The following is a 14,433-nucleotide window of genomic DNA, read 5'->3' as shown; positions in this document are numbered from 1 at the left end:
GGCTCGAAAGGCGGCTTCTGGAGAGCAACTAGTACCCTGTTCAGATCCCATGGATCTAACGGCCGCTTGTACGGGGGCACAATATGACAAACCCCCTGTAGTAACGTGCGCACCTTAGGAAGACGTGCTAGACGCTTCTGAAAAGAACACGGATAGTGCCGAGACTTGCCCTTAAAGGGAGCCGAGCGACCAACCTCTTTCCCAACCAGATTGCAGGAGGGAAGGCAAAGTAGGCAATGCCGATGGTCAGGGAGACACTCCCTGAGCAGAACACTAAGATAAGAATATCTTCCACGAGTTGTGGTAAATCTTGGCAGACCGCGGCTGGCTAGCCCGTCTCATGGTGGCAATGACGTCGTGCTCACGGTCGACCGACGGTGAGGTGCCACAGATCTCGGTACCACGACCTCCCCGGCCAGTTTGGGGCGACGAGGATGGTGTGGCAGCAATCGGTAGCTGGAACTGTGACCAATCCTGAGCCAAGGCGCCTGTCGCCAGAGCTCTTTGATCGTAAGACCGCGTCATGAAAATCGGGACCTTGTTGTTGCCGAGAAGCCATGACGTCGACGTCCGTCTTCATCCTGCGGCTACAGGTTTCTTGAAAACAAACGGGTGCAGAGCCCATTCCCCTGCGTCCACGCCCTGGCGACTGAGGAAGTCTGCTTCCTAGTGTTGTACGCCCGGGATATGAACAGCTGATATGGTGTATGCTCTGTCTTCTACCCATAGCAGAATCCGCCGGACCTCTTGGGAGGCTTGTCGACTGCGTAGTCCGCCTTGGTGGTTGGTGTATGCCACCGCTGTGGATAGTCCGACTGAATTCGGATCTATTTGCATTCCAGCCACTGCAGGAAGGCTTGCAGTGCAAGATACACTGCCCAGAGCTCCAGACCACTGAGTTGAAGAGTGGACTCCTCTGAAGACGGTCTTTGACCGTCTGGAAAAGTGACACGTTCCTGTGTAGGGACATCGACTTCCCTCCCATAAGCGAAGAATGTGCTATTGAGGCGGACGCAGATGAAACTGCGTGAAAAAAGCTCGCCTCTGGATGAGGCGCCTCCTTGAAGGAGAGACTGCCCCCTCGTCTGTAGTGAACGCTGTTTGTCCAGCGGAAGCTTCACTATCGCTGAGAGAGTGTGAAAACTCTCCAGGAGATGCCAGCGATTGGGTTCAACCTTGAAAAGTTGAAGACCCACCCGAAACTCTGGGAAGGGTCCAGCGCCATGTTCATGTTGTGTTGGCATGCTTCTAAAGGAGAGTGCCTTGACCAGTAGATTGCCCAAGTAAAGGATCACAGAGTGACCGTGAGAGCGCGGGACTGCTCCCTCTGCTGCCACGAACTTGGTGAACACCCGTGGGGCTGTCGCCAGCCAAAGGGTATGGCTACGAAACGAAATATTCTCGTCTTTACTAACGATTCGTAGCCAACGCCGGTGCCTCGGAGCAATCGGCACGTGTAGATAAGCATCCTGATGTCTATTGATGTTAGGAAAACTCCTTGAGACAGAGAGGCAATGACGGAGCGGAGTGATGCCATCCGGAACCGCCTGGTTTTCACGTGCTTGTTAAGCAGTATAAATGCCAGAACGGGACGGAAGGAGCCGTCCTATTTTGGCACCACGACCAGGTCGGAGCAAAATGCGTATCTGGTTCCTGAAGAGGAACAGGGATTACCGCTCTTTCCGCCTGCAGAAGAGCCTCGGCTCGGTCGGTGCGGTAGTTTGAAAACAAACTGACTCTCACTCACAGGCCCTTGACCTGCGGTAGGTAAATGCCGCTAAAGCGGGGGAGTCTGCCCCCCCCGCGGTTGCGGAGTGAGTGGGCTGAAAATTATGAGGAAAAACACTTTGGTAGCGGGTCCTCCGGCTGCCTTCCCCGGGCGTGATTGAGCCCGCTAGGAATCTATGCCCTTCTGGGCTTTTTGAGTCGTCTTGGATAGTTGAATGATTTCATTCAACCCTTACCAACAGACTATCACTAGATAAAGGCAACCTGGTTAAGCACTTCGTTGGAAGCAGCCTCTGTTCCACTCTCTCAACTACTAGCCTCTGCGTAAAAACACGGAGTTGGCGGGTGCCACTGACGTCCGGCTCGTAGAGTCTCGGACAGCAATAACAGCATGATTCGCCATGCCGACATTGCGAGTTAAAGACGCTGCTGGGACCGAGAGTACCTGTGACAGCGACCCCCTGCGCAATACTAGCTGAAATAGCTTGGAGTGCCTTCACGGCTGCGACTGCCGGAGCAACCGACCTGCCGATAGCTTCATAGACAGATTGCAACCAGAGGCCAATCTGCCTGTCAATGGCATTTTGAAGTGAAGTCCTATCCACCACTACAACTATAGATCTAGCTGCAAGCATGGAGATTGGGGAATCCACATTTGGATACTGGGTCTAGCGCTTGACCACGTCAGGGGGGAGCGACACGTGTCTCATTAATACGGTCGGAGAAACGCTTATCGTGATAAGCGTGTCGTTTCTGGACTGCTTCTCTGGAGTCAGAGTGCTAAACAAGTACTCAATATACGCTTGAGATACTGAAATAGAGATTTCTCTTGCTGTGAAGCTGACCCCTCCACTGGAGGAGTTGAGGGAGAAATACCCAACCTTTCGTTGATGGACGCAATAAGATTATTCACTATAGCGTCACCATCCGGTGTATCCGGATTGAGAGCGGTCTCAGGATCAGAGTCCTGAACAGCTACGTCTGCCTCAACGTACAGAGAGTACTCCAGCTGGGACCTTGACCAGTGATGGAGTCGAGGGCTAATCCCAGCGAGCCCGCTTAGGCCATCTGGGACTGTCGACCGTGTCGGATGCCTGCTCTCTGGGATGCCTGGAATCACTCTGGCGCCTTGAGATGCTCCAAATCAGGGCGGCCAGGGTCATTGCAACCATATTGCCCACGGTCTGCTTGGGGTGCAAAGTCTGTAAGATGTCAGTCATAGTCACAGACAATATATCAGCGGAAAAACTGCAACTTCGTCCCTGTCTCTGGACAGAGATCACAGGTGGTTCTTTTGGCCACATATAGCAGAGACCCCGGTTGAGCAATTGCACGCACTGGGGGTCCTGGAACCGTATGACATGCAGTACAAGCAGCATAGAAAGCCCGTGCATTGGCAACTTGTCTTTTTCTGCTGTTGTTGTCTAGCTATCTAAGAGCCTAGCCGAGGATAGCGACCGTACAGTGAATAGTCATACAAGCATGAAGTACAAATAAACACTTCAGTACATGTAGTACACGCAGCATTGAAAACTTGTGGCTTGGCACATTTGCTCTTCTGCTGCTGTTGTCTATTTATCTAGGAGCATGAGACAAGGATAGCGACATACAGTGAATGTATAGCATACAAGCCTGACAGTAAACACTGCAGCCCATGCAATCCAAGCAGCATTGAAAGCTTGCGCGTTAGCACCCTAGCCTTTCTGCTGCTGTTGTCTATTTATCCAGGAACATTAGCCAAGGATAGCGACATACAGTGAATGTATAGCATACAAGCATGACAGTAAACACTGCAGCCCATGCAAGTCAAGCAGCATTGAAAACTTGTGCCTTAGCACCATTGCTCTACTGCTGCTTTTGTCTGTTTATCTGGGCGCATTAGCCAAGAATAGCGACATACAGTGAATGTATAGCATAACAATAAACCGTGCAGCACATGCAAGCGAAGCAGCATTGAAAGCTTGTGCCTTAGCACAAATTGCTCTACTGCTGCTGTTGCCCAATCTGACAGTAAACACTGCAGCACATGCAAACGACGAAGCATTGAAAGCTTGTGCCTCAGCAGCATTGCTTATTTGCTGCTGTTGCCTAGAATAGCGACAGTACAGTACAGTGCATAGCATATCAGCACACAGTCCAAAAGCCCACTTCAGCATTAGTGGTGTCAGTTGCTTACCGCCCGCACAAGAGCGGGTGTGAGGTCGCCCAAAAACCTGTGACTGGTTCCGTTCTCCCAGAGTGGAAACCATAATGGCTGCCGGCTTCTCTTCCCCGTCCTGTGCAGAGGGGCGGGCCGTGGGCGAGCCCCAGCCAAGAGCGGGAACCCGGCGTCTCACTGTGTTCAGTGAGAGGGGGCTGGAGAATGCAAAGCAGACTCCAGCTCCCTGCGCTGAGCTTCTGTACAGCGTCCCGCCCCTCCTCTGACTGGCAGGGCTGGGGCGGGAACGAAACGAAAGCTAGGCCGCAAAGCCGGGGACTCGAGTAATAAGCGCGGCCGTCCTATGTGCACGGCCGACGCCGAAGTCCCCCGGCGCACCACAAGTCCCAGCCGCGCCACAATGTAAAAAACAATCAGCAGCGGCCGGCGCGGCCGTTTTCAATACATAAATTCACTCAGCAAAGCTGCAGTGAATAATAGCACCAGCGCTCCGCGCTGTTGTCCCCGGCGCACTAACACTCCCAGCAATGCTGGTGTGTGTGTGCGCGCTTGCCCGGGGACACAGAGTACCTTGATGTAGCAGGGCCCTGTCCCTGACGATACTCAGCTCCATATCCAGCAGGTTCTTTTGGGTCTGTGGATGGAGCTCGGTCTCTGTGCCTGGAGACCGGTAAGATCCCACTTCACCCAGAGCCCCTCATGGGGATGGGGAAGGAAAACAGCATGTGGGCTCCGGCCTCTGTACTAGCAATAAGTACCTCAACCTTACAACACCATCCACGGGTGAGAAGGGAGCATGCTGGGGGCCCTATATGGGCCCTCTTTTCTTCCATCCGACATAGTCAGCAGCTACTGCTGACTAAAATCTGTGGAGCTATGCATGGATGTCTGACCTCCTTCGCACACAAAGCTAAAACTGGAGAACCCGTGATGTCACGGGGGGGTATAGCCAGAAGGGGAGGGGCCTTGCACTTTTTAGTGTAGTGCTTTGTGTGGCCTCCGGAGGGCAGTAGCTATACCCCAATCGTCTGGGTCTCCCAATAGAGCGCTGAAGAAAATTGAATTTCTTTGTTTTAGACGATTCCCACCTTCTACCTTTTTCTCTTTATTTATTGCCTGTGTATTAATTGGAATTCCAAAGAAAGTTAAAGAATAATATACACCTACATGAATACTGTGAGGGGAATTTGCTGAATTTTAGTGATTTTCTTTCATCAGTTTATGATTGTCCTGCTAGCTAAATCCATCATTCTGAATCTTTACACTGTTTGATGTTATAGACATGGCGGATTTTCATGGATTATTCCTAGTATACGAGTTGTTCCTGCTCTATACAGAATTGACTTTCTAATTGTTTTATTCTGGTATTATAAAAACAGTTATACCTCCTAAAACTGTCCACATGGATTGTGGTGTACTACCTCTTTATATATTTTGTAAAATGAAGGGTTGTTCTGCCCACATTTTGGTTCCCACCTCAACGGGCAGGGACTGTTAGTGTGCCTGCGTAACATCAGTCTCACATAAGAAAAACAAAAAGAAATAGTTGCAGCAGCCCAAGATTTTCTCATCTTGGAACTTCACAATGCTACTTTAGCAGAATATCATAAGGCACAACGTATTGTCAGAGTTTTACGTGTACCGCCAAGACCCACGTTGTTTTAAGAAAACTTGGAATACTGTAACAGCTTTGAAAGTATTCTCAATAGGTGCTGCATGAATCTTCTCGTCCTTACTATTGACATTTTGGAGAAGAAATTCTCGGAAATTTCGAATCAGATCATAACGCTTGTACAACAACTACATGATACTCTTTCCACAGTGGACTTTGATTCCATAAAATCTAAGATATCTATGGAGTACTTTCATCTTCAACAAAAGGAAAAAAAAACGTTTATACGTATTGTAATAATCAGGTTTGCAAAAGGTGTACAATGAATAATGACCACCAGTCCGTAAATATTTTTTCTCCTAAGGAAACTGAGAGTGAGTTAAATCAACACAGACCAGTTCAATTTTTGAAACAACATTATACCCGTTTTCAAGGAAGAAAACGAAGCAAAGCCAAAGGCACTAGAGTTTGAACACAGGTGGTGACACATGCATAGGTATAATTCAAAACCTAGTGAACAATATATCTTCCATAGCCCTTCCACCAACCAAAATTACTTGTTACAAAACTATCTCCTTGTGTCTACTTGAGTGCAACTGCTATTGTTTATAATGTATGCTATGTTTAGTTTCCCCCAGTTCAAACTATGAGATCAGGAATTGTCGGCAATTCTATTTTGTAATATGGAGTCATGTCTTTTGTCTGGAAACTCCTCCCAGTGACCTCAAGTGTTTTAATTTTCCTTTTGCAGGATTTTCTCTAGCCCTTATAAAGTGACAACCCTCAGAAAGATTTTTTTCTCTTCCCGATAGGGGTAGAATCAACTATTTCAACCAAAATAACTACCCCTTATCTTGTATAAAAATATAAATTTTATTCAAAACACATAATTGACAAAAGTGCAGGTTAAAAATCAATCTATTAGTGCATACTATAAGGCTGGGGAGGGTCTTTGGGCACCTTCCCTATCCTCTCCCTTCCTTCCAGTGGACGTCGGCACCCTAGTATATAATACGCCGTGGTGCCCCCACTCAACCGTTGACTGATCCTAGGTGGCCCTTTACTATACTCTGTATCGTGCTGCTAGCCTTAATGAGGGGCCTTACAAGAAAGTATAGTGTTTCACACTCATACCACTCATTATACACATATATTGGTATCAGTTAAGCCAATAATATCCCCTTATTGTATTTTTAATTTTGTTTTGCATCTGGGGTATAATACTGCTCAAGGGTAACCATAGGGTACAATCATTTTCTTATGCCCATATTCATCAAAAAAACAGCTTAGTAGCCCGTCCTTCACCGCTCACGGCGGTTTTCTGCCCAACGCGTTTCCCCTAAAATTTATATTTTTATACAAGATAAGGGGTAGTTATTTTGGTTGAAATAACCCTTATAAAGTGGTCAGGAATGACACGAAAAGAGGCAGAAGTTTAGATTAGGACCCAGTTGAGAGTTACACCTTTGCGTGATAACTGAGCTTAAGTAAATTTGGTCAATTTTATTTGCAGTAACGCATATTCACATTCCAAACTTTACCATATACATTTCTTTGTTTTTTCTACTTCCCTCTACTTGAGTGCAACTGTTATTTTTCATAATGTATAATATGTTCAGTTTGCACAAGTGTAGACTATGAGATTAGGAAGTGTCGGCAATTTTTCTCTTATTACAGAACTGTTTGTCCTTTTGCCCTATATTTTCATTGATTCATTCACACTTTTCCAAAAGTTAGCCTTGTTTTATCGTTCGCTTATGTTTGAAAGCCCAATTCGCTAATGTTGAGGATACAAAATGTATACGACCAGATAATACTACTGCTAGGGTGAATTACTTTTCCCTGAGAAGCTTGAATATGTGTATAGCCAGTAACTATAGTTCTCTACTTTATTACTGTCTTACCAAGACATATAGTTCTCTTGTCCAAAAGGACATTGATGTGAAATTCATTTGTATCAAACAAGGGGTAGTACATTTTAAAATAATCTCACAATTGAACAATCCAGCACTCTCACGAGATTTAAAATTGAATAAATTAATGTAAAACCAGTAGATAACGGGAGCTCAATGGTTATCATGGATAAATCCTATTGCAGCTCAATGATGGAGCTACTCATGAACCAATTTCAAAGAGCCCCACTTAGGACATTTGCAGATTGATTAAACAAATGATCACCAAATATCAGTTGAACAGTGTGAATGATAAAAACTGGCAGAATATCTAGTTAACCCCTTCACCTTGTGATTCCAATTTTTTACATCTTACCCAAAATCATAATATCTATCATCCACCGAGTCAACCAATTGTGGCCTCTAAGAGTTAATTTTGTCCCCATTGGCATTTACTCGAGAAGATTCTGAGCTTAATAGTACTGAAAATCCCCATTTTCCTTAAAGATACATCACATTTTTTTACACCCTTCCAGATTTTTGGTTGTACCACCTTCCACGATTGATGTAAACAGCTTGTATACAATGATCAGTAACGGTGATGGCCTGTGAGATGTACAGTTTTTTGGGGATAAATAGTTTTCTAGCATGAACAGAAAAAATTCTCTGTTGAGCTATTAGATTTTCTGTCTAAGAGCTTTCTTTCAGGATCAATTCTATTTGCAGAAACAAGGCACTGCTATGGGGTTCAATATGGCACCTCCTTATGCAAATATTTACATGCCTATGTTTGAGGATGTATGTAATATGTATGTGATGAGATTTTCCTGCTGCGAGTTTAAAAGAAGTAATTATTAGCCACATGTTTGCTACCTATAGAAAGGGCCTCCCCAACGCTCCATAATGGGAGCACACCCATATTTCAACTAGTTTTGCACCTGCCTGCTTAGCAGATAGTGTTGGAAATTGTTTGTTTTGATGAACATGTCCTATTTGACTTTCAACACCAGAGTGTGTCCTGTTGCACAGGGTGTTATCACGCAGGTTTGGAAAGCTCTACCCAGTTGACAATCTTATGCGCGGTGGTGCAGATTTCAGGTGCATCCAATTGTCCTAACTCTTCTCAGTCTGGGAGTGGGCAGGCTTTACCGTAGCGTCACCATGCCACCAGCATCCAATTGTCCGCCACAACACCCTAAAAGGGCACTTTCTGCATTTGTATGGCCATTTCCATCAAAATCCAGACACATTTTTTCTACATATTCCCGAATGAGTTTGGAGACCTTTGATTATTTGTTTGAACAATTGCGACCTGTCATAAGGTGAAGAAATAGTCGCTTGCAGCCAAGTACTTCTGGGGACAAGCACCTTTTGCTGACATTGTCATGTGTTACATTCTGACGTATTAAACTTTTAGCATGTATTATTTCTTACAATCTGGTAAATGCAGCGGAACATTTTAGGTACATATCACTTGCCTTGCCTAGTGAGGCCACCAGAATTATCCCCAGTCTGCATTTTCCATCATTAAGTGCCACCAACAGCCATAAAAGGCCGATCACAAAAGAGATGCAGGGTGTTTTACAAAGACGGAGTTGGGAGGGAAACCAGTTACCAATGTGATACATCTTGATAACACGGCCTTTTCATTAGGGAATGTTTCAGTTGCTACCACACATCCATAGGATAATTGAATTTCTTTGTTTTAGACCATTCCCACCTTCTACCTTTTTCTCTTTATTTATTGCCTGTGTATTAATTGGAATTCCAAAGAAAGTTAAAGAATAATATACACCTACATGAATACTGTGAGGGGAATTTGCTGAATTTTAGTGATTTTCTTTCATCAGTTTATGATTGTCCTGCTAGCTAAATCCATCATTCTGAATCTTTACACTGTTTGATGTTATAGACATGGCGGATTTTCATGGATTATTCCTAGTATACGAGTTGTTCCTGGTCTATACAGAATTGACTTTCTAATTGTTTTATTCTGGTATTATAAAAACAGTTATACCTCCTAAAACTGTCCACATGGATTGTGGTGTACTACCTCTTTATATATTTTGTAAAATGAAGGGTTGTTCTGCCCACATTTTGGTTCCCACCTCAACGGGCAGGGACTGTTAGTGTGCCTGCGTAACATCCGTCTCACATAAGAAAAACAAAAAGAAATAGTTGCAGCAGCCCAAGATTTTCTCATCTTGGAACTTCACAATGCTACTTTAGCAGAATATCATAAGGCACAACGTATTGTGGGCACAACGCCCTAAAAGGGCACTTTCTGCATTTGTATGGCCATTTCCATCAAAATCCAGACACATTTTTTCTACATATTCCCGAATGAGTTTGGTGACCTTTGATTATTTGTTTGAACAATTGCGACCTGTCATAAGGTGAAGAAATAGTCGCTTGCAGCCAAGTACTTCTGGGGACAAGCACCTTTTGCTGACATTGTCATGTGTTACATTCTGACGTATTAAACTTTTAGCATGTATTATTTCTTACAATCTGGTAAATGCAGCGGAACATTTTAAGTACATATCACTTGCCTTGCCTTTTTTGAAACTAAATGGAGCAGGTGTTATTGCGCCATGTTGGCTAAACACTTTTTGGATATTGCCCTATGATTTTTGTGTTTTTTTGTAAATCACGGTGGAAGCAAAACAATGACATTGCCAATCACCCTTCATGGACACTGTTAATTCCTCCTTATACTATTACGGAAGCATTTCAATCCTTTATCACTTTTTGTCAAATGTGGAACTGTGGAGGTCGACTGAGCTATAGCTTGTTTGTTCAAACGTAATAAGAATATCTGTGTATATAAATAATCAAAATGTAGATGTAGTTGCATAATTGTCTGTCTGTCTATGTAGCCATCGCATAGATCCATAGTATAATTCAAAGTTGTATAGTCATGAAGGAGTTAACCAAAGATAATGAAGCCAAAATGTGAAGCTACAAACTCTTATCAGTCGTGTCCACACAGAAAGAATGTTTTAATGAACTGTATTGTACAATGTATTGTACAATATGCTGGGAGAAATAGGGGAGTGACACTCCCATAAACTCTGTGTATCATTTTCAAGGCCGAAGGTGCCTTCTGTAATAATTAAGTTTCTTTCAATATATAACGAGTTCAGTTGCTGATGCTGACTCAGGGAGAGCATGTCTGTGTGTTCTTTGGGTTATATACATTGATATATATTGGCACTGATATACAGCTAATACGGCACCGTCTCTGGATATCCCAAATGAGGACTCCATTAGCAGTCTTCAACCCAAATTCCTCCCTTGACAGAACTTGTCTGTCAGGTCAATTTTTTTATTTTGGGTGTAAAAAATGTGCTGCTAAGTGTTTATGAAATTCTGCTGTTAGATATTAAATTCCAGCAAAGGATACTAAAATGTTTGGATCTAGACATTTATCCTTGTTTCCTCTCTATGCTGGTGTGTGTATATACAAAGAGAGATAGTGTTGTAGACATGAAAACTCACAGAGAAAGAGAGAAGGAAGCTTCTTACATTTTTATTTGGCTCTTGTTATTCTCTGAATATATTTTTGACTTACAACTTTGTTTGTATTATAGGTTTCTGTCTACGGGACTTTCTTATGCTGCACTTCATCTTGAATTTCTCACTGGAAGTTCTACAATCAGCGGCATTCTGACCTCCACGTGCAGGGATATGGAACCATCTCCACTCAAACATGATGCCCAAATGAATTCAGGAACATTGGCTCGATTTCTCAGGGCAGTTTCCTAACTACTTGAGAGCAATGAATGGAAAACATTCTGATTTGCAAACCGCCAAACTAAGGGTCCCAATACTACAATTATAAACAGTACTTTTCTGTAGTATTATTGGCGGTAGTTGATACCACATACCTATTTATAATTGTAGATATTGGGACTACGGAGGATGTGGAGATTTGCAAGTGTTCAACCACTCCATCATATAGCGGCGGCGAAGAACTAATGCTTTGAATATCCTCAATTTACTATTTGTTCTATCCCAATGTATGTAAAGCGCTGTGGAATTAATAGCGCTATATAAATGAATAAAATTATTATTATTAATTATTATTTGTATTTATATAGATCATCACATTTGACCGGTTGACTGCTTCACCTTTTACGCGCCTTGAGATTCGCACTTGTATTTAGACCGGTGCCTCCAGACTTGGATATAATTCATAATATTCATACATATGTGTATTCATGTTATTGCATTTAAAATGCCTGTTTCATTCATTGATGGGTGGAATTTTCTTTACCTGTTGGCACTCTCATTGTTAAGGGTGACTATTTTGTTATCACCCCGAATCAAGCTTGATTCTTCCAGCACTTTATATTTAATATTGTATTGTGGCATAAGTTTGCATTTTCATATATATATTGCATCTTAACTCTGTATAATTATACATACATTACAGGGGGTTTTAGTTGCTCAAGGTGACCTGATCTTTTTGTTTTTTGTATGCATTTTAATTGTTTTTATATTTCCTGTTTGGTACACAAAAAAGGTGTTTGTTATTACTATACTATCCGGGTGTGCATCCGATGTTATGTGCAGTGTCTTTTCCCTTTGTTCAGCTATTGTTTTTTCACTGCACCGGATAGCATCCTGATCTTGATTTTGATGTTCACTAATTTATGACAGTGGTACGCTCCAAATTTGTCTCTTTGACTAGCATGGATACAACCATGTACACGCGTATCTAAACTTCATGTCTTTGGATGTGGTGGGGACACCTGGAGACGACAAATTCTAATGGAACAGATAAGGTCGGAGTCACACAAAAAAAGCAAATGTACGGGGCACTAATTGTATTCCTAGCATGTCTTTGGATGTGGTGGGGACACCTGGAGACAATGAATTCCATGGAACAGAAGGGAAAAGGTTGGAGAGAGACGCACAAAAACACAACTGTTGCGGGCACTAATTCTAATTGTATTCCTAGTATGTCTTTGGGTGTGGTGGGGAAACCTGGAGACGACGAATTCCAAGGAACAGAACAGATAAGGTCGGGGAGAGAGACGCACAAAAACACAACTGTTGCAGACATCTTTTTTTTTTTTGCGCAATGATTAAAAAGAAGCATTGATGGCATTTTAGTGCTTGTGTTTTTTGCTGAGTAACACAAGCTGCGGCAACCGCCATCATTTCATTTTGTACATAAATATAAAACAAAGGCTGAAAGTATAATAAAAACAATTAAAATATGATCCAGCGCACTAATGGGTATCAGTCTTTTATCATGTACAAGACAAAAAAGGGAGACTAAGGCAAATATCACACAAAACCAGGGGTGTTGGTTGTGGAAATGATGCAGATTTCCAGTTGCTTTTAAGTATTTATTAATCTGTAAATAGGGAAAATTGCCAGAATTTTAACCAAGCTCCGGTTAATTTATGCCGATTTTTGTACAGTGTGAGAATGAGGTTTCATTTACAATGCTGGTATGCTCCTTTACTTCAGATTTGGAGCCTAAAAAAACTCAGCAGCTAGAGATAAGCAAATAACGAGGGAATAAAATTCTTGTATTTTACAAAAACCAGCAATGTCCGAAATAGGATGCTGCCATATTACAGCTAAATGTGAGAAATAATATTATATTTATTCACTTATGTAGCGCCATTAATTCCAAAGCGGTTTACATACATTAGCAACACTGTCCCCATTGGGACTCACAAACTAGGGTCCCTATTAGTATGCCTTTGGCATGTGGGAGGAAAACCACGCAACACGGGGAGAACATAAAAACTCCTTGCAGATGGTGTCCTTGGTGTGATTTGAACCCAGGACTCGAGCGCTGCAAGACTGCAGTGCTAACCACTGAGCCTCCAAGCCGCCTGTCTGTAGATTCAACCAAAGATATGTTATCGGGGCCGCTATATTTTAGCATCATATCCCGTTTCCTGGATGTTTATACAGGAACAGTCATACATTTTTCTTTTTTGCAATATCTACTTGCAATATATTTTTTTCTCTTTCATAATCCAATTATATTTAACCTAAAATCAAGTGAATACAAAGGAGCAGAGATATTCAGTAATGTTGCATAACCCCGAGAAAACCTAGTGCTAATCCCAAAACACAAGCGCAAAATGCACCAAAAATATGGAATAAAAAAGCAAGTCCTGCTGCAAAAGCCTGAGATTAATGGTTTATAACCCAATATCAAGAGAAAAATGGAACAAAACAGAAATACTAAAAAGAAAAAGAGAAGAGTTCACTCTCGGCGCAGAAATCTAAATAAGAAAAAATGGGAGATAGACTCTAAAAACGCAGCATTCCCAAGACTAACATTTTTTGAGATTTTGATGTTGCAGAATTTTTGCACCTCAAGTTTGTTGCTGCATTTTTAATTCTGCGCTTTTTAGTATTTTTGTTGCCGAGTTGTTTTATTGTGTTTTTAAGTTTTTTCTTCATTGTGTTATTTAGGCTATGTGCGCACGTTGCCTTTTTTGTGACTACAAAGATGCAACGTTTTTGTACATTTTTGGCCGCAAAAAACGCATACAAACACACCCACAGCAAAAAATACAGCGGTAAAAACACATGTGTCTTTACACATTTTGGTGCATTTTTTGCTGCATTTTTGTTCCTGCGTTTTTTCCAATGCATTGTATGGGTCTAAAACGCAGAAATAATGGACATGTTGCATCTTTGTTGTCACTACAAAACCTCACCTAAAAAAAACTGCAGTGTGGACAGCAAGAATGAAAACTCGTACTTTGCTGGAGAAGCAAAGTCATGAAATTTTTAGACCAAAAACGCACCCGAAAAACGCAACGTGCACACATAGCCTTCAGCTGCGTTTTTTGACGCTTTTTTTAACATTGCGTTTTTTTACCCTGCATTTATATTTAGTTTATGACTTTGCATTTTTTGTCTATCTGGCGTCTCATGCTTTATATAAAGCTCCTTTGTTTTTAAACGTCCTGATATTTACATTCTTAGGTGGTGATTATTACCTGAGCGTTTGATAAATGTAAGGGGCAGAAAGGCACTAAAATCACGTGTATTGTTTTACA

This window comes from Anomaloglossus baeobatrachus, chromosome 2, assembly GCF_048569485.1.
Source record: "Anomaloglossus baeobatrachus isolate aAnoBae1 chromosome 2, aAnoBae1.hap1, whole genome shotgun sequence".
Taxonomy (NCBI): Eukaryota; Metazoa; Chordata; class Amphibia; order Anura; family Aromobatidae; genus Anomaloglossus; species Anomaloglossus baeobatrachus.
Note: the sequence above shows the minus strand (reverse complement) of the source record.